The following is a 26,348-nucleotide window of genomic DNA, read 5'->3' as shown; positions in this document are numbered from 1 at the left end:
AGGTTTCAAAATGCCGTCTCTTCAGCATCCAAAACTGTAGTTAAGAATTGCAAATCTAAATAATCAGGACATCCTGTGCCTTCTGTGTCAGCTAGTTTCTCTCAACACATCCTGGGTATAACAGAGCTAAGGGAAAGTAAGTAAAGGAAGAACAGTGTCTGCTGCCCTCAAGGAAGTTGACAGAGGGTTATGATGATGAATGGAAGTATTAACAAGTCCCCCTTGCGTATTACTGTCAAAACCGCCATGATATTTATACCCAAAGTAGGTATATTGCATCCTACTAATAGCAAAGTGCTTGTAGTGCTAAGAGTAACTGAAGTCATGGTGCACAGCGAGGGTGAAGATGGAATTTACATAGACTGCTTTGCACAGCACCGGTGGAACTGGAAATGCCTCTGCAGTCCTGACCCTTGAACTGCCCTGAGTGGATCTGATAGTAATAGGAAATGGTAAAGGAGACACTGGGGAATTCGTATTATTCACGCTTCCTCAAGAGAAGGTGCATGAGAGAAAGACCAGAACAGTATTTACCGCCTGCAGACATCTGTCTTTGGGTACAATAATCATAAGTCAATTTTTTATTAAAAATAACCATTTATTATTTGTTTTTAAATGTAATGGGAAATAGTATGTCTAACACAGTGTACTCTGTTAATAAGAGGAAGGTAGTAAATAAATAAATAATGTTCTTCCTTATGCCCAGTAATCAGACAGTTATCTCTAACTATTGGATTTTATCTATTTGTTGCTTTTCAAATTATCCAACATACAGTCAGCATTTCTTACTGATTTTCTCCATTTTTCTTATTTGTTGAATGACTTACAGCCTTGTAAACTTGCTACAGCATGATTCCTTCATTTGCCCTAGTAGTCTGTGTTCACTGTTTTGTTGTTTCAAAGATTAATGATTTGGTTGTTGAAATGCCCTGTACCTCAAAGGAATCATGGGAATTTGAGTGTCTTCCTTTTTTCTTTTTCTTTTTGGCTTATGTGGGGTCTCTGTGTGTGTGTATCTATCTATTATCTATCTATCTGTCTATCTATCTATCTATCTATCTATCTATCTATCTATCATCTATCTATCTGTCTGTCTATCTATCTATCTATCTATCATCTATCATCTATCTGTATGTGCCTATGTGCATGTTCATAGGTGTATGTGCAGATGAACATAAACGTCTGTCACCTATGTGTGAAGTCTCCAGTGTTGATAGTAAATGTCCTCAGTCCCTCTTAACCCTACATATTTGAAACAGACTCTGTCACTGAACATGGAGCATACCATTTCAGTGTGTTACATAGTGCTGTACATAGCCAGATAGCCAGGGACTCTGCCTCCTATTGCTGCATAATGGAGTTACAAATTGGCCCCGTCAATAACCCACATTCACTGGCTTCTACAGATCTGAATGTATGATTGGGCAGCAAGCACTTTCCTTTCTTGCTCAGCCATCTCTCCTGTACTTGCTTGAGCTGTTTGTTGCTGCAACTGTAACAGATTTTAAATTCTAATCTAGGGAAAGTGATATTCTAAGTGGTGTAGTTGTACAGCAGTCATTCTGCTGCTGTATTTTCTTAACAAGCTTTAGTGTTTTAACACATCTAAGCATTGCTGAATTTAGGATACAATGTTAAGTAAAGTAAGCCAGGCCCAGACAGACAAATAGAGCATGTTCTAACCCATAAGTGAAAACAAACTCACAAACAAACAAAAAGCAAGAAAAAACAAACAAACAAAAAAAAAAAACCTGTTGCTTTCGTAGAAGGGGAAAGAGAAAGGAAGTGACGTCAGATGAAATAATGGATGCTGAAGTCATATAAAGAATAATTATCTGTTATATTTAACAGTTCTTTATATAGCTTCATAAAGATCCAGAGAGGATTCAGTGGATCCTAAAACACACATGTACAAGTTAAAGTTTGGGTTCAAATATTGATTACCCCGGTTTTTCATGTCCTCTGTGTATGTATTAATATTTGTACTATATCCCATGAACAGGAAAATTGAGTTTCAGATATGAATTATGTTCTACAAAACATTAAAAATAGATTTTCTTTTGATCAGCTAAAGGAAGTAACTAGAAGTATAGTCAGAAGACCTTCAGTTTTATAGAATAGTATTTTTTTTTAACAATATAATTGTGTGTGGCTGGAGAGAGCTCACCAGTGAAGAATGCTGGCTCTTCTTCCAGAGTTCAATTCCTAGCACGTGCATGGTGGCTCGTAACTACCTGTAACTTCAGCCAAGGCAGCCAAGGGAATCTGATGCCCTCTTTTGGCCTTCTTGGGTACCTGGCATACACATAGTACACAGACATACATGCTAGCAGGATACCCATACACATGTAAACCTTTTCACTAAAGTTCATTAATTGACAATTGAATCTGGGAAATGGGTGGAAATATATCTTACATATAAATGACCAGTTTAAGAGAAAATATAAATGAATTGTCTTACTTGATGAAATATTCACACTAGCCTTAGAAAGTCAACTCCTTTGCATTCTCAGCCTTTGTAATCTTGTTAAATGCCTCTGGCGCTCTTGTTGCCCTGTCATGTTACTTCTCAACCTTGGGTTGCTCTGGTTTTGGCACCCTGATGTTCACAGTGTGGTCAGCTGAGGTTTGGACGACTTTAGGGATTCGGATTAACATGGTTCGGAAACAGTTACCGCCTGTGTTCCTTTCCTACTGTAGTAAGCTACTACCTTCATCACGATGTAGGTCATTTATTCTCCAATCTGCAGTCTACAAGTTTAATGTCAGCACCAAGGGTCCAGGTGAGGGCAGTGATACATTATTTCTGGAAACTATAGGAGATATTTTTTCCTAGTTCTGCTGACTGAAATATTCCTTGGTTGTGGCCATATCACCCATTGGGCCAATATCTGGTTTTACGGTCACACTGACTTGCCCTCCTCACCTCCTTCCGTTAAGAATGCATGGGATTTATATGGTTGCATTTAGTGCCCATCTACAAAATTCAAGGAAACATCTCCGTGGAATAACTCCTCAGTCTCTCACCTTCAACCATATAAAATGTATTTATAGATTGAAGGATTAGGTTTACATATTTTGGAATAGAAATGTTCAGATGGTGGCATCAAGACTTCCATGTTTTCGGATAGGAATGTTCAAACTATCACTTTTCTTTACTGATGAACCCATTCTTTTAATGCTTGCCTGACTCCTATCCTTCGCTCTTTCTGTAGGTCAGGTGGGAGAAGCCTAAAGTGGGGAGGCGGAGGTTGGCAACTGACTTTGATGTTTGCACCTTGTTTTTTTTAAGTGAACCAGTTAAACACATGCCTTGACTTTAAGACTTTCAGCTAGATAAATCTAGCTCCTTGAACAATGCTCTGCAGATTTCTTCACATGGTTTCTTGGCCCTGATTCTCATAATTCTCATTTTTGTCATGAAGATCTCTAACGAGATTCAAACTCAGCTCTGCTTTCCTCAGCCTCTTTCATTGCTGCTGAAACTAAATCAGATGCCAGTTCTCTGTCACTCTGTGTTCAGGAAACCCGTGTGCTGTTACAATTGTTCTTGAGCATTTATTCTTATGACACAGAATGAGGAGGGACACTGCAGAAAGGTGGCTATGGGGAAAACATCTGGAAGAAATCACATTGCCAGGATCAAAGGACTCCTTGTGCAGCCCAGAGGGTCCTCAGAATGCTCCTCAGAGCAAACAAACAATTCTCTCGATGAGTCACTCAATTTTTCTTCTGCCAAAGGCCCACATGTGTTGCAAGAGCTCAAGGAAAAGGGGTGGAGAAAGGAGAGAAAATGAAGTTAAAGGAAGCACAAAAAATGACTTTAAAAAACCTGTATATGAATAAGAAAAATTATAACATGATTATAATCTTTTCATATATCTAGCATTCTCAATATTATACCACTTTTATTGCCCCAGCCTAGAGTAAAATTGTGTATAGTCAAAATATATTGAAAAAACACAAAAAGAAAATGTAGCAAAGGAAGGGTGGTGGAGGAGACTACAAGACTTTGAAACAACATATCTCTAATACATGAAAATTGGCAACAGAGAGTGAATCCGAAGTCAGTGGCCCACACCCTAGCCAGTGGCATATTACTGAGGAAAAAAAGTTACTTATGAATCAGTACAGCCATGCTTTGTTCTGCATGAGTGTTTTAATAGAGCGAGTGTAATATAAGGATCAGGTGGGCTCATGGGAATGGAACAAAAGGTTTTGTAAAATTAAAGCAAAATAATTATAGCTCTAGGTGCAAAGCGAGAATACTCCAGCAGTTGATAGCAAGGACCTGCTCAGAGCGGGAGGGGGGCACTGGAAGGCTTTCTTTTTTTCTCTCTCTCTCTCTCTCTTTTTTTTTTTAACTCACTAACAAAGGCTTTTAATAGGTAACAGTTGTAAAGCATCTTTGAAAGTAATTAATGCACCCACACAAAAATTTATTAAAATGAAAATTTAAGGAATTGTCTAAAATGAATTAATTAACAAAAAAAAGAACATCATGCCTTTCTTATTTTTTAAAGAAGGAGAGAAGGTTAAGCAGAGCAGATTTTTGTGAGATTGCATTTTAAAATGTTCTTGGTTTATTTAGTATCTGAATAGCCCTTAAAGAGAGAGTTGGCGGGATTTATTATCCACTCCCTTTAGAAATACTAAATGGGGCCTGGCATAAAATGGGGATTAATTTGCCACGTATGAGCTTTACAACCCCTCAAAATGATGACATCTGTTTACAAACTGTCCAAAATTTAATAAGTTTGCAGAGACCTGGAGGAAGCAGAAGAGGACATGCAGAGGCGTGGACAGGTTTGCGCGCTTGCTCACCAGGCCTTTCCCGGTCCAGTAGAACTCTGCTCCTGGTGGCCCCGTGGAAGATGAGGGCAAATCTGTGAAGTCCAGGGCTGGTCCGGCTAACTGGAGACACTTCCTAATTGGTGGGGAGAGCATCGCACTGATCCTGTTTCCCTCAGAACCTGAGCAGTTGCAGTTGCTTTCCACCCCACTCTCCCTACTGAGATGCAATTACAAAGAAAAACATGTGCGGCCCACACAGGCATTTACTCTCTGCTGGGAAAATGGTTCCTAGTTGATTTCAAGTTCCTACTTTCAGAATGTTGCTGGTGGTTATACCTCAAAAACTTTAGGTCGAACTTGCGTAAATCTCTGAGGATAAAGGGCCTCCAAACCTTCCTTGGGGCAAATCGTTGGATAGGACAGCCTTTTGGATAGGATAGTAGAGTGTCTGACTCTACTAATGCAGCAGTCTAGTGTTTTCCTGGAGGAAAGTATTTCTAAATGTCAATTCTGGTAAAATACCATATGTAAGGAAGGGAACTATGAAGATGGCCTCCACTAGATATGCGATTATTACACAATTTTCATAGTGATGACAGCACACTGCATTTACTTATGATTTGCAGATATTTAATTGAATTACCTTTCCCTTCAGTAGGTTTTAAATGTCCCTTATCATGACTTTGTTATCATTTGGACTGTCTTCAATTATGTTTATTTTTTTTTCGAGACATTAGATTTAGTGGTTATGACCATGGACCAATGCTCTGAAAGTACATTTACTTGTAAACAACAACAACAACAAAAGGCCAATTTATAAAGTCCTGATGGAGGACACTGAATATACAAATCCCACCTCATGGCCCGTCCATAATCCTAGTAGAACTCCACTTTCTCTGGAATATGATTTAAAAACAAGTGAAATTTTAAAAATGGAATGGGACTAGAAAGATTGCTTAGCTGTTAAGAGCTATGGCTGCTCTTCCAGAGGAATGCAGTTCGATTCCCAGCACCCACATGGCAGCTTAGAACTGTCTATAATACCAGTTTTAGGGTGTTCACCCCCTCTGGCTTCTTTCACATGGTGCACAGACACAGGCAGGCAAGGACCCAAATACTTAAAATAAAAAATATACAAATAAATACTTGTTTGCATGGATGCGCGCGTGCGCGCGCACACACACACACATATAATTTAAAGAAAGTAATTTGATATGTAGTGATACTAAGTATCTGTTTTCACAGGATGTCTTCTGATCTAATTCTCTGCTACATGAGTTGAAACTAGTGTGTCTATAGTTCTTTAATCTGGAATGATAAACTTTTCTATTGTTGCCAGTAGGAATCATCAGCACTTTAGCAGCTTACAACAATCTGTTATATCATTATTCTCTAGGAGTTTAACTTGGCTTTCACCTGTTTCTTTGTTCTTGGTTTTATGAAGTTATAGTAAAAGGTTGTGTTCCTAGGTTGTATGCCTACCTAGATTTGAGAAAGACCCTGTTTCTGAACTGCTACTGTTCCTTGTAGCTCTGAGATGAAGCTCCTCCTTTCCTTGAGGATAACTTGTCAAGGCCATCCTTATCTCTATGAATGTTCTCCGTATTTCTCAGGGCCAGCAATAGTGTCTCGAATACCATGGGATCTCTCTGAGTTTCTCTTCTCTCATTTATAGAATAGAAATGTAGACTCTACATTCTAATCTTAAAAGTTATGTGCCTATAGGTTGACTTGGTTGAACCCACTTGGAAAGTCTAGAATATTCTCACAGTTTGAATGTCCATAAGCATAACTACAGCTGCATAATTCCTCAGCCATAAGAGGAATTTTAATATATCATGTGTTAGGGATTCTTGGTATTAATTTAAGGGAATCTCATTGTGATGTGTACTTATTTTCATTATCACAGATAATTCTGTAAGAATGCACCATTTCTATAGTGTATTTCCAGACAATTTTGAGTGCTAGAGGTGGAAGTGTTTCCAGAAGTAAATCAGTTTACATAAACTACAAGTATATTTTTTCCTTATATAGTTTATAGCACTTGGCAAAGTTGATTTTTCAACGTGACTAATAAGGTTAAGTTAGAACTATAGGCAGCATGGGTAAGCTAAGGAACTGGATGTGACATTCACCTGTGTCTGACAGCGTTGCTCAAGGCTGACTCTGATGTTTGGGATGCAGAGTTTTTGTGGATATTAAGAACAGCACAGAGGCAAACCTCTTGGATTTGTGTTTCTCTTATACTGTTTTCTTAAGAAAAAAAGTGAGCTGGCCAGTAACTTAGCAACTTGTAGAATTTCAAATAAGACTACATGTCCAGAGATTAGAAAAATAACAAAGAAAAATTTCCAGCAACAGGACTTCCCAAGTAAAAATGGGAAGGATTAGCAGAATTAAACTGTAAAATTTGAATGCCAACCTCAAATTTTAGTCTAATTGCAAATAAATACGAGGATATGTTTATTAATGTTTCAAATGTCAGAATCTGGTTTTAATTTAATAAATCTTACTTACATAATCAATTATCAACTAAAAGCAAGAGTAATTGAAGGTAGATATGTATTTAGACTTTTCTGAAAATATATTCAGTTGTGCTGTTCATGTATTTGTTAGTTTAATATTTAATTGTTTCTCCAATATTCCTAATTGCATAATTAATAATAAAATATAAACTTCACTAATCATTATTGTTAGAAAAACAATCTAACAGGATGAGGAAAGCTACAGTAGCTCCATGTGTGGATACAATTATAGAATGCATGCAAATACACAGAATGTATATAAAGTACATATAGGTGTATTTATTTTATCTATTTCACTTCTTAAATAGTGAATATACTGTCTTACTGTGTGTCATATACAGAATACTCTAGAGTACAAATGTTATGACTATAAACCCACATGAGGAGACATGATATCCTCCTTTATCTCTGTAGTAAGGCAGTATTGGTATCTAAACAAGCTATATATAATGAACACAGAGAGTAATAGGAGACAGCATAAGGTGAATATGTCAGAATTAGGTTTCCCCTTTCCTCCTTTGAATGTTAGAGCTAAAACCTCAAGAATGTCAGTTCATCACTCCTGCCTCAGTTTCCTCACCTGTAAAATAAGAAAGACATTTCTCTCATTTAAATTTTAGTGCTGCTGTTCAAATAAAATGAGCTGGTTAAAGTACTTAAAATTATAAATTTCTATGAAAAACATTTTAATGTTTTAAACAAATATACATGACTCCTGTTATATTTGAGGAATGGTCTGTGTCATCAATACATGAAATCTAGCTGAAAATGGAAGCAGATTTATTACTCTATTTTTGTGTCAGTTGAAGTGTCCATGTTGTGTCGGCTGTGTTAGTAATTACAGTATTAAGTAATTAATAGATAAAACTATTCAGTGAAAAACCAAACAAATTAATATTTACTTGGTTTTAATGTTGTTATTTGTGCTAAATATAGTCAAGGCAGTGTAGGCTATCATTGAATTGACGAACAGGGAGGACTTTAGAATTAATGACTAAAATATATAGAATTGCTGTAATATATTTGCTTGATAATTTTCTGTTCTGTTAATTACTTCATTGGTAAAGTTAGAGCATACTTGGTTGTAAATATCAGCAGCCGTGTATTAAAACACTCAGGAGCTTAGTAGTTCAGCCGGGTTCGCGGTTGCAGTTGTGTCTGGACATGTGCCTTGAGTTGGCTAGTCGCTTCTAGGCCCCATTTCCATGTCTCTAGATCCTTTTCCTCATTCATCTATTTTGGCTTGATCTAGTTAAGATATAGACTTAAAGTTTCTTTAAGCTAATGGATCATTGTGTACTGGCGTGAGTGTTAAAGTTTGCTGAGTGTCTTGAACACATATATACATGCATGTTTACAGATATGTGTATATGTAAATGTGTGTTTGCTCTACCTGCATCTTTTTTTTATTTAACTTTTGCTTTGATTTTTCTTTTTTAAATTAATTTATTTATTTTTATTTGATATTTTAAGTATTTATATTTCAAATGTTTTCCTCTTTCCTCCTCTCCCATTACCTCTCCCCCTCCCTCTGCTTCTATGAAGATGCTCCCATTCCCACCCACCTACTCCCACCTCAACACTCTGGCATTCCCCTATATTGAGGAAATGAACCTTCACAGGACCAAGGGCTTCTCCTATTGATGCCATCCTCTGCTATATATGTGTCTGGAGCCATTGGTTCCTCCATGTGTACTCTTTGGTTGCTGATTTAGTCCCTGGGAGCTCTAGTGGGTTCTGGTTGGTTGATGTTGTTCTTCCTATAGGGTTGCAAACCCCTTCAGCTACTTCAGTCCTTTCTTTAACTCTTCCATTGGGGTTCCTGTGTTCAGTCCAATGGTTAGCTGCAAGCATTCTCATCTGTATCAGTAAGGCTCTGGCAGAGCCTCTCAGGAGACATTCATATCAGGCTCCTATCAACAAGCACTTCTTGGCATCAGCAATACTGACTGGGTTTGGTGACTGCATATGGGGTGGATCCCCAGGTTGATCAGTCTCTGGATGACCTTCTCTTCAGTCCCTGCTCCACTCTTTGTCCCTGTATTTCTACCTGTGAGTATTTTGTTCCCCTTTCTAAGAAGGACTGAAGCATCCACATTTTGGTTTTCCTTCTTCTTGAGCTTCATATGGTCTGTGAATTGTTTCTTGGGTTTTCTAAGCTTTTGGGCTAATATACACTTATCAATGCATGCATAGCATGTATGTTCCTTTGTGACTGAGTTGCCTCACTCAGAATAATATTTTCTAGTTTTATCCATTCGCCTAAAAAATTCATGAAGTCGTTGTTTTTAATAGTTGAGTAATGCTCTATTGTATAAAGATACCACATTTTCTGTATCCATTCCTCTTCTGAAGGACATCTGGGTTCTTTCCAGCTTCTAGATATTATAAATAAGGCTGCTGTGAGCATAGTGGAGCAGGTGTCTTTCTTATATGTTCTTTGGGGTATATGCCCTGGAGTGGTATAGCTGGGTCCTGAGATATTACAATGTCCAATTTTCTGAAGAACCTCTAGACTGATTTCCAGAATGGTTGTACCAGTTTGCAATCCCACCAACAATGGAGGAGTGTTCCTCTTTCTCCACATCCTTGCCAGCATCTGCTGTTACCTCAGTTTTTGATCTTAGCTATTCTGTCTGATGTAAGGTGGAATCTCAGTGTTGTAGTGTTTACGAGCACTAACTGCTCTTCCAGAGTTCCTGGGTTCAATTCCTAGCAACCATGTGGTGGCTCACAACCACCTATAATGGTATCCGATGCCTTCTTCTGGTGTGTCTGAAGACAACTACAGCTCGACCTGCATTTGTACTTTGCTGTCTCTTATCCTTTCCTCGGAGATGAGGTTCATCATTATTTATTCCTGAAGGATCAGTAGGATCATACAATGACTGGGCTTTTTAAGTTAAAGATCTGGGTAACATTCCTTTGAAGGTCACTCTACTTCCAGCCCTTTCTAACCATTCCATTGTAGTGTAAGCATCCGTAACAGAGAAGACTGACAAGAGTTCTGTCCTCCATTCCTACTGTGCTGCTCCTTTCTTTCCCTTTCTTCACTTCCTCTTTCCTTCTGTTCTTCCTTCTTCCTTTTCCCTTTTCTCCATTACTCCACTCCCTTCAGTTTTTACTTCCTTCAACCTTCCTTCCTATCGTCTTTCATTTCTTTCTCTTTTTCCTCATTTTTCTTTTGCTTTTGACCTATTCATGCCAATTTACACATTATTGTTTTAAATGTGAGTCAAATTTTATTTGAATGCTAACATTTCTTCATACTTCTTATTTTCCTACTCATTGATTCTAACTTTACTTTCTCAGCCCTTCACCATTAAGCTTCTCTGTGTCCTACGTGTACAGCTGTTGTGCAGACATCATCTCTATGTCAGAGATCACAGGGAATGCATGGGGAATGTGCTAGCTCTGTGTCACTCCTGCTCCTTTTCAACAGCTGTGCCCTACTGATCATCAGCTAGACAGCATTGCCTCAGTGGAGAAAATGAAGAACTTAATTGATTTATGAATTGTTTACTATATTAAAGAGATTAAATGAAGATGGAATTATTTTATTCAGTAGTATAATTAATCTCTTTCAAAGACATAGACATGGCCGTGAAAGCCAAGTTTTATGGAGACAAGAATGTAAGCTCAGATTACAGGTTCAAATTTTCTTTTACTGTAGAAAGGAACTATAATGCTATATTTTTCAATCCAACAGTATTTTTGTATTATAGCTATTTTTTAGCAAAAATAAGTTTAGAAAAAAAGAAAGGAGTGATTGTATTATTACAGATGTCTGTTGACAATTGATAATGTTGCTAAGCAGAGTTTTCTTGGAGAATTCAGATTTTCCAGTTGGACTGACTTACTGTCAAAAAGTCACTTGATTATTCTTCTCTGAATTAATTTGATAATTGGCTGAATAAGATGTTGATGTCAGTTAGTGAAGGGAGAGTTTAAAGCTCTGTAAGAACACATCTTTCCTTTTGTGTTGATTTGTCTTGAACTGTCTGGTGAGCACTTCATGTAGTTGTAACTTTCTGTTTCATGACGTATTTCTTTCTTGACGCACTTGTTATATTGCTATATGTTTGTAACTTAAATATACACAGAGACACATAGGAGAAAAGGAGAACATAGGTTGGATACAAAAGTTCTTCAACAATAACAAAAAGAATGACAATGACAGAGAGTTGGAAGTGTCTAATGAAAGAATTAAACTCTTCTAAAAGTGATGTTCTAATTCCGTAGTGAAACAGGAATTCTACCCATGAAGACCAGAGTGTGCCAGAACCCTTAGAGCAAGCTGGACTTGCAGGCAGTTAGCTACTCAGTTTGGGTACAGAGAAACAAATGCTGGTCCTCTGGAAAAACAGCAAATGCACTTATCCATTATGCCTTCTATCTAGTTTCTTGAAGACCTCTTTTTCCATGATACTAGGGACTTGAACCCTGGGCCTTAGTCTAGGGTTATAACACTAAGCAGTTTTCCCAGCCTGTATTAAAACTTATTTGGAGTGTTCTAAGCCCATTTCAGGGCTTTGCCTTATTCTCAACACTAGCAAGCTTTCTGTGCACACTTATCTGTTGTCTCCACTCCTACCTTCTCATTCCCATTTAGGCCTCATTACTTTTCTTGTCCCCAGGAGTCCTTACACGGAGAACCTCTTAAACTTAAACTTCTAGGCAGTTGCCTTTGACTTATGATCTAGTCTCAGATCCTACTTATTGATAGTTCTATACGCCATGATTCTCTTATAATGTAGCCTCTTCTCTATCAGTAATGTTAGGTCTCTCATCCTCGTTAGGGTGTACATACTACATTGTGCTAGTTCTCTGCCCATCTTCCTACCTTCCTTCCAGTAAATGATTCTAAGAAGTTTAAGACTATTGATGTTTTCTGTGAACTGCATATAACTTTGTTTTTAAATCAGTGTTCTATAGAATTACTGAAAACTCTCTCTCTCTCTCTCTCTCTCTCTATATATATATATATATATATATATATATATATATATGTATATGCACACACACACACACAATGTAATAAATCTTCTACTGCTGTGAAGAGGCCTCTTTTAAAGGAAACCATTTAATTGGGCTGGCTCACAGTTTCAGAGGTGTAGCTCACTACCGTCGTGATGGGAAGCATGGCGGCATACAGGCAGACGTGGTTCTGAGAGAGCCAAGATTTGCACATATTGATCTAAAGACAGCAGCATAAGACTGCAATTCCACAGTGAGCAGTCCTTGAGCATAATTCTGCTCCCACAGTGACACAATTCCTCCAACTAGGTCACATCTACTCAACAAGGCACTAATGGTACCACTGTTTCAAAGCCAAGCATTCAAACCCAGGAGTCTATGGAAGCCAGAGCTTCTCTAACCACTCTGCCTGCTCAGCCGGGTGGGTAATATTACCTCAGTGGGTCTTAGACCTTCTAACCTTGTTTGAATTTTATTTAGTCTCTAAAGCTGATTATTTTCTCAGCATTATCAGATCATTTTCCTAAAGCTACCATAACCAATTACTATAAATTAGGTGTTTATAAGACAGGACAGTATTCTCCCCCTTGTAAATTCTAGAAGTCGGGGATATGGTGTGAGTGACGTGAGAGAGAATCTACCTGATGATGGCTCATTAGCCTCTGGTGATTGACTAGCAGTCCTTGGCATTACTTGGCTTACACGGACTTTTTCTATCTCTGCCTGCATCTTTACATGGCTTCCATCCTCTAGCTATCTATAGCTGTGCTTACATTTCTCTTTTCCATGAGGCATCTGTCATATTGATTTACAAGGCCACCTTACTCCAGTATCACTTCTTCTTAACTACTTCAATTGCTTATGACTGGATTTCCAAATAAGGCCAAATTCTGAATATCAAAAATAATGGACTTCAGTATATCCATTTAAGAACTCTATAATTTCATTCAGAATAACCATAAATAATATTTCTATCATATTCCTATCACAATGATTCTGTAAAGAGGAATTATGAATGTATTTATAAATTGCTTATGGTTAACAGTCTTGGATACTTTTCTCCTTCTCTCACTTTCTTGACTCTTCTTCATTTAAAGATGCAAAATAAAATTTTCTTAGGTGCTAGAATTGTGCTTTGTTCTGAAACTATTCCAGCTTTTTATCTGACAAGAAGAGAGTGTGCAGATTGCAGTGTTGCTGTCCATTAAGGAAGGGTGAACTGGATCCGGGGAAGGAGCTCCTGGCAAGTGAAGGTCCAGGCCAGGCTGCTGTGCATTCGTGGCTTTTGCTTTACTCATCTAAGGGAATCTGCTGCCTCTCGGGTTCTCAGAGTGTGTTGAGATAGGTAGGCCTGTAGTTAAGACTGTAGCATTAGAAAATTGGCATATTATGTGAAGTTACAACTAAAACTAAAACAATATCTAAAATAAAATGTTAGAAATCGGGGTTGGGGATTTGGCTCAGTGGTAGAGTGCTTGCCTAGGAAGCGCAAGGCCCTGGGTTAGGTCCCCAGCTCCGAAAAAAAGAACCAAAAAAAAAAAGGTTAGAAATCGACTGCCTTACTGAGTTCTTGCCTTAGAAGTTACCCATTAATATAGGAAGAATCCTTCTCAAAATTGAGTGAAATTTGAAATCAGAGTGAGTGGTGAATCAAGTTTTTGTCTGCAGTATCTATTGTACTTAAGTTATTCAATAAGTAAAATAATTAACATCACAGGCAGTGATGGGTGAGGAAATGTGGACGTGTAGTCTTAACAGGCTGTTCTCCTGAGCAGGATGCAGGGCCTGTAGCCCCAGGTGCTTGCCTACCAGGGTGGCCTGTGTGCATCTCAGGGCACCATGCTGATGACTCCCACTGCACCTCTGATCTTGGCAGCCACACAGAGTCAGCTCTTTGATCCTTGGAGTGGCTCCTGCCACAGTAAGTGGCTCTGTTTGTTTTGTCCTTCCTTTTGGTCATTACTCCCACCTGGCAGTATAGGACTAAAGAGTACAAGAGGGAGGGAGTAGTGAGGGGCACTCAGGAACATGGTCTGCCAAGCATGAAAGCTACTTAAACTGTTCTGCTTCTAAGAGTGCATGTATAATACCACTGCCAATTCATTAATGAATACAGTTTATTTTGTATATTATGCAACACTCTGCTAAAAAGCACGTCTCCTCATTGTGTTTTCTCTTTACTGAGGTCTCAGATACACCATAAAATGCATCCAGCCACACAAATGAAATTCTACTCCTTTCTTTTCATAGTCTTCTTCCATAAGTACCTGGATATGCTTACAAACATTTGCTTTATCTTATACTTTAGTACTTTAAAGGTAGATATTTGAAAATCATATTTGAAAATCAACTTGAATGCCATCTTTGCATATACATATTTCTTTTCATTATATATTTTATTGACAAATAATAAACCTATAAAGATATCAACTACATTATGCTATTCTGGATTCTTTATACATTATAAAAATATAAGCTATTAATATGTATTTAATATTTAACATATTCACCAAATTTTCACTCTGTTTACAATTTCAATAGAGTTGTATTAGTCTCAGTTTACTTCAGTACACCATTTGATAAAGAAAATAAAAATCATTATACCTATTTTATACTGAGGTGTCGAATATGTAAGTTAAAGTTTCATAAGGCAATACTATTATCATTCTTACTAATTCTTACTAATTCTTCATTCTGACAGGGCTTTAGTATATTTCTTTTAAGGTAGTCAAAACACATAATACATATTACACTTATAATATTATATAGAAATTACAGGTGAGAGAAAATGAGACATAAGAGAATATAAATCACTTATGACAAGTATGTAGGAAATTCACAGTGAAATGAGATTTCATTGGTCTGGCTTGGGCCTCTTCAGTATGTGATTTATCTATAATTAGTTTCCTAGCTAGAAATGTGTCCTACTTTATATAATCCTGATTTTCACATGTATACATTTGTATACATTTTTAGCCCTCAACTATCAACTAATTATATATCTAATTTTAATTAATTAGTTAGTTAATTTGAAGATTCTTGTTCAGGCGTGGGTCTAACTGTGGGACCAGGCGGCTCTGTCCCTTTGTTAGCTAGTCATCAACTGTTTTCAGGCAGCAGACGTTTGTGTGCATGAGTAAAATATAAGAGTTTAGAAGTTAGAAAGTATATGGAATTTTTTCAGGAAAGATTATGAAATGTTTAAATGTCTACAGTCCTTATGTGTGTTGTTTCCAGACAGACACTGATACTTCTTTTCGAAAATCTAGAGATTCAGATAGTTGATCGGAGTTGAGACTCAAGAAGGCTAAACTTCGCTGACTTATTCTTACCAATCCAGATATCGTAGAGAAAGAATACATGACAAGCTTGTACTTTGTACAAAGGACAATAGAAAATAGAAAAATAAGCATTTTCTAGAAAATCCTAAAATTTTGGGGGCCTAGCTTAGGCAGAAAATAGAATGTAGGTTGATATTTAGACATCCTCTACCTCCTCATACACACCTGATCTCATCCGGAAACTGTAAAATTGAGAACATTAGTGGAGTCTAACCAGTCTCTACATAAAGTTAAAAACAACAACAACAACAACAAAATAAAACACAAAAACTACTTCACTTATACAAGGAAATAAACTACAAGAGCCTTCTTAAAGCTCCTCAGTGACCACCTCCATCTCTATATGAATATACACATTTGGCCTGAAATTAGTTTTATAACCATAACTGAACATGTTCCTTCAGTGTTTGGTCTACAATTTAGGTCAAGTACTCAAGATGGTTCTACTAAGAGTCCTAGTGTCTAAACAGAAGGAATACGGAGAAAGCATCCGCTTGCCGAGGGGGCGGGGGGAAGTAATAACAGCGGCATGGAGGAATGTGCGATTATAGTGAAGAAGTGGTGGCTTCTTCAGATAGTCCCAACCAAAACGACTCAGTTTTCGGTAAATGAAATTCAGCTGCGCTGCTATAGTGCATTCCCTTAGTCCCAGCCCCCAGGGAGCAGCATCAGGGGAATCAGGGGAGTCCAGCCTGGCCTACAGAGTGAGTTCCAGCAGAGCAAGGAAAACTCAGGAACCCTGCCTTGAAAAAACCTTCAATAAACAAACAAACAAACAAATACGCAGATAAATGAATCAATGAGCAAATGTTAATATTATTAGTTCCTTGTAAAAATAATAATTTACTATAAACATGTGTTCCTGTATCTATATTTTATCTGATAGGTGTTTCCTAAAAACAACGATTTCAGCCATATTAGAAATATCTTCAAAGGATGTTTCTGAACCAGTCTCCCCTTCTCTTTTTAAACCACTGTCTTTTCTGTGCTTCATGATTCTCTCTGATTGCTTCCTTAGAGTGGATGTAGTTTGAATGAGAGGAAAGAAGAATTGTGTTGCCTATATTGTTTGCTTACTTGCTTTAACCATACCTGCCATTTTTTCTTTCTGTTACCTCGGGCTGTCAGCCTGGAGATACCATAGTATCTATCCTAGATTTATTTATAGGACTACATGTACATTCACTCTTAAATGCAAAACTATCTAAATTTCCTAGTTTAAAAATATTATTATAAATGCTATATGTGACTATGTAACTGTGACATAATAAGACTTTGGTAGATATTTAAGATTTAAGATTTTAGTGTATATCCAGTTTACTACTTGTGGAGTTTTTGTTAAATGAAAATTGAAATAGGACCTACCTCAATTTTTCTGATGATTAAATGAGGTGCTTTTCTGAATATATGCTTATATGAAATTCTTACATCAGTCACCAACGTATAGGAAGTACTCAATAGCCTTAATTACCATTATTAATAAGTGTTACATAGACAGTACAAGCTTGATAAGTATGTAGTGAATGGATAAATGAACTATACAATTCTCTAAATGGCTATGTATAACTGAGTTATAAGTTTGGTATTCTGGAAGCTTCTTTACATTCTGAATATCACATGAAACAAATGTCCAATAGCACTGAGAATGTCATCCAGTTTCCAAGAGGATTTACAAGCTGTGGTTGCCATGTTAGGATAGACCATTTCCACCCCATCCAACCTCCTACCATGTGCAACCCTTTGTAATGCATAGCATATGATCTCTTCTTAGAAGTTATCTGTGACCACTAAGTAAATACAGTTTCTCCTTCTTATAATAGTCATGCAAATATGGTTTATCTTCTGACACAGTACAAACAGAAGTGATTGGGCGTGAGTGTAAGCATTTGGTGAACAAAAGACAAGTGAGCAGGAAAACAGGAAAAGGCAGTGTGTGCTCCTATGTCCTCTTCTGGCCTGGGATCCCAGGAGTACATTGACAGTGAAGACAGCACACACTGTTTGTGCCTGTGTTGGGGATGCCACATACCATCTTGATGATGACAGGCATCATGGTTCGAGAAGGACTTTGTTCCTTAATAGATTTGTTTTTAAATCCTGAGCTGTTTACTATCTAAGGCACTTATCTGAAATTACTATGCACTAAATCCCTCAGTTCCTAGAACTGCTAATCTAGTCTAATCTATTCTAGTAATAGTTTTAGAAAAGGTTCAAAGGTTTGCCTGTGTGTAGAATGTTCTTCCTACCACTCCATATAGTTCTCCTGTCATGTCTAAGGGCCCTGTTTCATGCTTTCCTGTATGTGCTATATACAGTGCTCTGTTTAGAGGTGAATGTTTTCTTTTAGGCTGTAATGATTAAATTATAAACTTCTTGAAGACAGAGCCTGTGCCTTAGTCTCGCAGTGCTGGTATGATCCAGTTTCTGATACCGAAGAGATTCTCAATAAGTATGTATCTAATAAATTAATGAATTTGCCTTTACACACATCAGATAAAGGGCATGACTATAATCTCCTCTGTGTTTTTGGTTTTCTCCAGTGCGTGTGAGCATTTTGAAATTGACTGTGGACATGCTAGTATGCTTCTGACTTCTCTACCTGCTTTCAGAGATATTTTCTAATTGTCGAAAAGACATATTTTGCTACCATTGGCCGTTTTCCTTTCTGTTTTGTTTCGTGTGCCTCTGTTTACTCTGACATATCTTTACAGCAGGGCTCAAGTGTGCTGTCCTTGAGTGATTGCATGATGGAACCACGTGGAAAAGTGCTCTTAATTCTCACTTTTGTTTGCACGTTACCTGCTTTGTTGCTTTGTTCGAGTGCTAGCATCGATATGTTTTTAAAAGATACATGGACTGTGACAGCAAGCTGAGAAAGTCGGGTTTTTGTTTTGTTTTTCAACCAAAATTCTTAGGCCTTAATATAATATGTGAGGCATAGCTAAGAAGTGAATAAATGTGCCCGACCTGAACAAACGCTCCAGTGTTGCTTTACTGTTTTGAGGTCTGGGCCTGAGAATCTTGTTAAAAGCTAACTGAAATGTCCAGTATCGCCCAGCCTAGCAAAAGAAAATCTGACACTCGCAACTTGTACTTCTGTGTTCCAGGCTGTTACACAAGCTCACTGAGAAGTGCTGTATATGTCTGATTTCTCAACTTCACCTGCAGTAAACTTGTGCAATCCTAAGGCTAGAGACCTCCTTTGTAAATGTTGTCGGCCCAATAACGGTGTTGGCACCCGGGAGGCCCTAGCAGATAAAAGTGGAAGAGCATGTGGCTTCCACCTGAATACAAATTGATGGACATAGCATGGTAATTCAGCTGCAATGTCCCTATCCTGTAATCTGAAAGTCTGAGTAGATGTGTTTACAAACGGCATCTGAATTCTCCCACCCCTCTACACCCCCACTCCACTGTGTTTTTAGCGCCCTGAATTACAGCCATCCTGCATCGTAGTCTCACTGTGTTATTTGTGAAAATGGTCAGCATGAGGAATTATTAATTAAAGCTAACAAATCACCCTGACGAGCTGTGCCCTGGCATGGCTGAAGGTTGATTGGCGAAAGTGTTCTCCTTTAGAGAAAAGACTTTTTGTGCTCGTGACGCAGTCAGGGACAGATTATTGAATATGCAAGTTAGAAGAAAAATCACAGGACAAGCAAATTGAGTATTTACTGGCAAATAATTGCGCTCTTAAGCTGTGGCTCTCTTCCTAAATTCTTAACATTCCCGAGGGTTAGAAAGAAACACAGAAAAAAAATGCATCGGTACAGAGTTCATTTCAAAAACACACATAGACTGATGTTTGAGGCTCTTGCAGGTAAGTGTGATTGTGTATGCATGGGAAGTGAAAGACCAAGCAGAAGATGAGAGCATGGCTGTGAGTCTGGTGAGTTGTTTATGGGAATACAGCTCAGCGTATTTCTAAGTTGAGAATTTAGTTTCCGTGCTGCATTTATTGTGAAAGTGAGAGTCGAGAAAAGGAAAGGGTGTTTTCTCAAGTTGTTTGTCTTTATCAGCAAAAAAAAGTGAATGTTTTGTCCCAAAAATAGTTTCCATTTTGCTCAGATATTTGTGACTATGTACAAAACGATGACTGGATTTAAAGATCTGTTGTTATTTTCAACATTGTTAATTATGATGTGTCTTAACAGTGTCCCAAAAACATGTGGGTAAAACTATTGCATTTATTTTTAAAAGTAAACACTGTTTTACATTAGGACCTAGCTAGTCCTTGTTGAAGTTTCCACAGGATCATTAAAGTTTTGAAGTAGTTGTTAGGCTTCGAGCCCTTATAGTAACCAAAGTGTTCGGGGTGTGTGTGTGTGTGTGTGTGTGTGTGTGTGTGTGTGTGTGTGTGTGTGTGTGTGTGTGTGTGTGCTTCATCTGGAATGTTGCTCAAACTCCTAAGTTTTAAGGTCATTGTAAGATATAAGAAACAACTTTAATGCCTTTTTCAAAACTAAATGTAACACATGAAAATATATACATGAAGGCTCATGTATAAAATGTAGACATTAAACAGAGATGCTATTTTTTTATACGTGCAGTTAGATTATGTGAACAGCATCCAGAAATATGTGTATGTACTGGGGATAGATTACATTTTCTTTGAAAACTTAGAAAAGGTGCTGTCATCGACAACAAGCTGTTTTTGAAATGAGAATAATTGGCTGGCGAAATAGCATTTTAGGCTCATAATAACTACGAGTAGCTTGGATTTAAAACAAAGGCATAAATATAATTTAGACTAAATTAACTAATTAATAATTGCAAAGTGCTTTAACAATAAAACATCGACATGATAGGAATAGGAGTAGGAATAATAAAAATGGAAAATCCAGCAGTTACACAGAAATTAACCGGAGTCAACTACATTAGCTTTCAGAAACTCACAATTTTTTTTTTTTTGGTTCTTTTTTTTTTTTTTTTTTTTTTTTTTTTTTTTTTGGAGCTGGGGACCGAACCCAGGGCCTTACGCTTCCTAGGCAAGCGCTCTACCACTGAGCTAAATCCCCAACTCCGGAAACTCACAATTTTAAAATATAAATAAATAAAGGGAACTTTTTTCTGCCTTCTAGTCCATTCCTTAACCAGAAAATATATTACTAGTTAGGTGATTTTCCTTACTGTATTTTATGTTACTTAAAGATTAGTTTTATGATATAGAATAGAACTGCAGAGAAAGTTTAGAAAATCTTTTTTTTAAAGATTGAATTCCCACTGGACCAGATTTACTTAGATTTCATGAGGCAGCCTCTTTAAAGTTTTCTGTGAGTATTAGAGGCCAAATTTGGTCTATTATTTTGAAATAGCAAAGAGGGCACTTAAAGCATATGTTCAGAGAACAAACCATCTGCCTTCTTTATTATGAGTATCACAGCATTATGAGGAATTGGGAAGGCCTGCAAAATTGAGCCAGAGTCCTGTAGAAGATCTTAGGACTTAGTACTCTGGGTTATAGAATGGCTTAACATGACCACATTTTTTGTTTTTTTAAGAAAATACTATTATTACCTTCTGATACATGGGCAGTAATGCCAAAGTATTGTGGAATGACATGAACCCATGACAGGGTATTGATGTTCCACTCTTGGTTGAGTTTTAAGCTTGTTATTGGTGGAGAAACTCACGGTGACTTAGAGCAATAGAAGATGGTGGCTGCTGGGACAAAAATGAAGTCCAGCTGTTAACTTCTGGAGTTGCAGAGGCATGCGGAGACCAGAGTCAAGCACTACTGTGATGGAGGAATGTGGATCAGTTTTGTTGTCCTTGGGGGAATGGCTAGCAGCCTCAGAATACAAAACTAAGTGTAAATTGAATAATTCCTAGATAGTACTACTATATTTTCCTAACATCTGGAAGGATTTGAAATTTTAAAAATAATAATGAACTAAATAATCCTATTTAGCTCTACATATAGTAAAACTGTAGCACTACCCTGAGCCTTCTATAGAGATCATATAAGGACAGGTCAATATGAATATCACTATATAAAAGATATCTAATCTGCAAGCAGAATTTTTCCCTTACCAAAATTGTCCTAAATCTGACCAGCCTGCACTTACATGGGTTGATTAGGCCAGAGACCTGCTTTAGTCTGAAAACTAAACATAAATACTTTTAAAAAGCTACAGTTGATATTCATGGAAACAAAATTATTGACCTAGTGATGAAAATGTCTGTCCAGTTCCTTTAGATCATTTACTGGTAGAACTTTATTTTGTACTTACACAAAGTACAGAACTATAGGTGAATTTCTCATCTAGTAGTCAACAGCCTTTGAGAAACCTGTTATTTTGAGGAAGTCAATTTTAATTTGATGCTTTGGATATTCATAGACTCAAATGTATATGCATATATATACATTTTAATTTTGCTGATATTTTAATTTTGTTGATATTTTGCTTCAATTAAGGAATTTACAAACATGTAAATTGCGAGTATGTAATAGTGATGAAATAAAGGAAAATGATGAACTACGATAGGTGTGATGGTGGTATCAGGCATGAGGTCGATATGGAGACTGCTTGCTATAGGGCTGTACAATTTCAACTCTCTTGAACCACGTAAAAATGTGACAGGTAATACCGTCCACAGCATCTGCAAAATGAAAGACCTTGTCTCATCCAACTTCTACTGAGAATTATGGGTTACAGTATCCAATAAATAAGCTTGGAATCATATTCAGTGCATCCTAAACATTCAGATCCGTTAGTAATCACTTCTTTCTGGAAAAAAGAAATGGGAGAGTGGGAGAAGGGGGTAGATGAAAGAGGGGCAAGATCAAGGACCTGGACTCAGGGAGAGTGAATGTGAGTGTTGTCAAGTTGATAAGAGCAAATTCTTACGGAAATTAAGGAGCTAAAGAGGAAAGAGATCTTCAAGCTATTTAATATACATAAATGGTATATATTGTTAAGGCAAGTCAAACATTTAGACTACTTTTGTCATAGCTACTAAAATGCATTTTATCCAGTACAGCCCTGTCCCAAGTTGTGCCTAAAGCACTTTGTGCTCTGTGGCTGCCCTCTTTTCCACTTTTACTTTAAGTAGATTGTCAGCCTCCTTTACAGGTTTAGAAAGAGCCCTTTCTGACTTAAAATTTAGCGTTTTTCACCTTTGCCTTTGCTGTTCCTTCAAAAGTTTTAACAAACTGTCTCATCTTCTCGCAGACAGTTTGATGGATAAGTTCCATTTGCTCGGTTAGTTTTCTCTTCTCTTTCAAAGCATACACAAGCTGAGAAGAGACCTCCTGTAGGAGGAACACTAAGGCGTGCCTTAGAAATTTAATTTTTGAGTCAAAAGGTGTGAAAATGGCACTGAGGATCTACAGTTTAGATGAAAATCTAAGTTAGCCATGCTTATTAGAATGTGAAAAGGAGTGTTTTAAAACTGTGGCCGTAAGCTTTATAGTATGTGAACCACAGCAGTTGAGGGTTCATTATAATAATAAGAACTAAACACTAGGGGCTGGAGAGATGGCTCAGCGGTTAAGAGCACCGACTGCTCTTCCAGAGGTCCTGAGTTCAATTCCCAGCAACCACATGGTGGCTCACAACCATCTGTAATGGGATCTGATGCCCTCTTCTGGTGTGTCTGAAGACAGCTACAGTGCACTTATATATAATAAATGAATAAATCTTTAAAAAAAAAAAGAACTAAACACTAATGCCTGTTCAGGACTCTGTGATAAGTGTCTCCTAATGCTGAAGAAAATAGAGTTCAGAATCGCACTGACATTTCAGGGCTTTAAACCACATATCACCATCTGAAAATTAAAAATATTTTTTTTTGTTATTGATGGAACTTTAATACACCAAGTCATGTGCTGGATCTAACTACCAAAACATGGTCTGTCCTTTACTTGGATAATTTTATACTATTAGGGTATTACCTTATTGAGATTCAGAGGAGTGTGAATTTATGTGGAAACTTGAGATCAGGTGGTAACACAAGATTCTACATTGTATAACTGTATAGGTAAACATTGTTAATAATCTCATATAGTGAAATACCTGATACCACTCAGGAGGTGTTAAGAAATCTCTGCAGAGCCTTTCGTTGTCTTCAGTAGGATTCTGTCTCCTAACACTGCGACTGGAGGCAGTAGCAGTGACCTCCTAAACACATTCCTACCACCATTAACCAGCTATTTATTTTATGAATCCTTCCATCCTTCCATCCTTCCAGAGTTGGGGGAGAGGGGGAGAGAGGGAGAATGAATTACAGCTTCCATGCCTCTCTCATGCTCTCTGGTGTCTAAGCCGGTCTCTAAGAGGTCCTGGAGCTTCAACAGACTCACTAGCTGATGGGCAAGACTGCCTAAGAAGGAGCTCTGACCATGTTACCCAGAATTCTGTGTTCCCCAGGTTCTAAATAGGAACACCGCAGTCTTGTGAGCCAGCGTCCTGTACCACTCATCATAACCTCCACCTAGAGTATGCACCAGGGTCATGCTCCTTGAGGCAACTCGCATTTCTATTTGAATAATCTTGGCAAAGTTGTGGGGCATCTGTTTTCTCACTGTACATCTAGGTTAAATTGGATGATGAATACCAGTTACCGTGGGCATGGTCTTAAGAAATGAACATGGGAGATAGTGAAGAGGCTCAGCAAACAGTGGCTCTTGCCACCAAGCCTGACAGCTGGAGTTCCAGCTCCAGAACCTACATTGTGGAGGGTGAAAACCACTCCAGCAAGGCTTCCTTTGAACGCCACACAGTTGTCAATGCACACACAAAATTATTAAGTCTTTTTTTTTAATTAAAGGCTCTTTAACAAGTAAAGGCACTCGCCTCAAGTTTGAAGATCTCAGTCAGATTCTCAGAATCCCCATGCTGGAGGGGGAAATGCACAGGATGGAATTCACAACGCCTGGATGTTGTCCTCTGACCTCCAACCTGTGATGTGACAGAGCCACATACCCGCACTGAACACATGCATAATGAATAAATACCTATTAGCTTTTTGAATAGTATAATGCATAGAAAATGCTAATCACAATACATGGCACTTAGAGAAAATTAGTCAAGAAATAGTATCATTTCTTCTGGACTACTATAGTAGCAGAAATTAAATGTCAAAATGCTACAGGGCTACAGGGATATTTGGCATGGAAGGAATTTATCAAGCAGTCAGCTCAGAAACAGAAAGAAAGCTTCCTATTTCATTGGTGTTTCATATTTTCCTAGAATTTTTGAGGTAACCTTCCTTATTATTTCCAGGACAGCATAAAAATATTGTGTGAATTTTACCTCCTCTCCCACCGCTGTCATCTCTTACTGACCTCTCTTACCGACCTGGTTCCTTCTTTTAATGTACAGTTACTGAAAATTTCTTGCTACCATGTTCTTTCTTACAGATTAGAGATAATAGCAAATAATATAAAATGTTGACATCATAAAAGTTTCCATTATGTTGGAGAAGAAAGGGATAAAAAAATGACCAAACAAAATAGAAAGGAATATATGTACAGAACGAAGGTGCTTTTTGGGGTTGTGAACTCTGTTCCCTGTTACTTCTATTGTGTCATAGTGTGGGATGTAATTTTTCCTTCTCTGGTGCATATACAAAATAGACCTGTGGATTCAGATTTCTGATAAGAAACTTTTACTCAGGAAATCTACGTGTCTTTTAAGGGAGTCAACAATTGCTTCCGCCTCTTTGTTTAAGGTGGGTTTAGGATCTTTCATTGAACTGAGTGGTAGGTGCTCGGGACACAGAACATAAGATAAACAAGGATGAGTCACTATTTCAGGGGCTTAAGCCACCTTAGGGAAGACTGGTGGCTAACAATACTGTGTGACTTTGGTAATGTCATTGGGAAAGTAACAAACAGGACTAACAGCCGAATATACAAAGTGAGTGAAGTTTAGGATGTAAGGTTCTAAGTGTTCCTTTGTTCTGTAGGTGGCACGCCACTGTAATGGGAGTATTTTAAACAGAAGGAAGAACACTGAAGGACCAAACAGAAAAGGGAAACCACCTGTTAATTCACCACTTGAGCCACTTACAGATGCCGTTTTTAATTCATCAGGCACTTTTTTAACTTTATTTTATGCGTGAGTGTTTCGCCCGAATGTGTGTATGTGTACCCAGTGCATTTCTGATACAGAAGAGGGCTCAGGTCCCTGGAACTAGAGTTTAACAAGGTTATGAGCTGCCATGTGGGTACTAGAAAATGATCACCATTACTGGGTCCCTTGCAAAAACAGTAGGAGCTCTTAACCCAAGCCATGGCTCAGCCTCACTCCAGGCACTTTTGAAAGCTTGTATTCTGTTCTGAGGTTTAGCTAGCTAGTCGCACCTTCTCACAAGGGAGCGTTTTAATTGGCAGGTAGTATGAATAGCAGCATCTCAGACTTTGACTCATTAGCTGTCTTCAAGTTGGAGCTTACAGACCAAATGGGCTCCAAGCTCAGTAGTATAACTCTATCAGCCCAAAGATAGCATTAATAAAATGTATAACCTCCCTCTAAAACACATGAGAGGGGCAGGCTTTTGAAAGCCAAACCTTGCTCTGACTTCCTTGCTGTCAGTCATCTTGAACAAGTTATTGGACTTTTGTGCTAGAAGTATTCTATTCTGTAAAATCAGATTATTAACATTTCGTGCCCCCTTATAGTATTCCAATAAATGAGTAAGGTAATACATTTAAACTGTTAATTGTAATGCTTGAGACATTGGAAAGTTTTCACCAAATGTCATC

General features: G+C 37.8%; 1 protein-coding gene and 1 long non-coding RNA gene across 3 annotated transcripts in view; one reads left to right on the top strand and one right to left on the bottom strand.

Annotated features, from left to right (window-relative positions):
- Positions 1 to 26,348, top strand: part of Zbtb20 (zinc finger and BTB domain containing 20) — a 739,030-nt gene that overhangs the window by 298,744 nt on the left and 413,938 nt on the right.
- LOC120095546 (uncharacterized) lies at positions 3,539 to 25,075 on the bottom strand. 2 transcript variants are annotated; one of them, XR_005491087.2, is made up of 3 exons: positions 23,656 to 25,075; positions 4,825 to 4,927; positions 3,539 to 3,761 (listed from the first exon to the last, which is right to left on the bottom strand). It is a non-coding gene; the product is annotated as an uncharacterized LOC120095546 (long non-coding RNA). The 2 variants fall into 2 exon arrangements; XR_005491086.2 differs by lacking the exon at positions 3,539 to 3,761 and having other exon boundaries at positions 4,550 to 4,927.

The sequence above is a fragment of the Rattus norvegicus genome, chromosome 11 (assembly GCF_036323735.1).
Source record: "Rattus norvegicus strain BN/NHsdMcwi chromosome 11, GRCr8, whole genome shotgun sequence".
NCBI lineage: Eukaryota > Metazoa > Chordata > Mammalia > Rodentia > Muridae > Rattus > Rattus norvegicus.
This window is presented reverse-complemented; position numbering and strand designations above follow the sequence as displayed.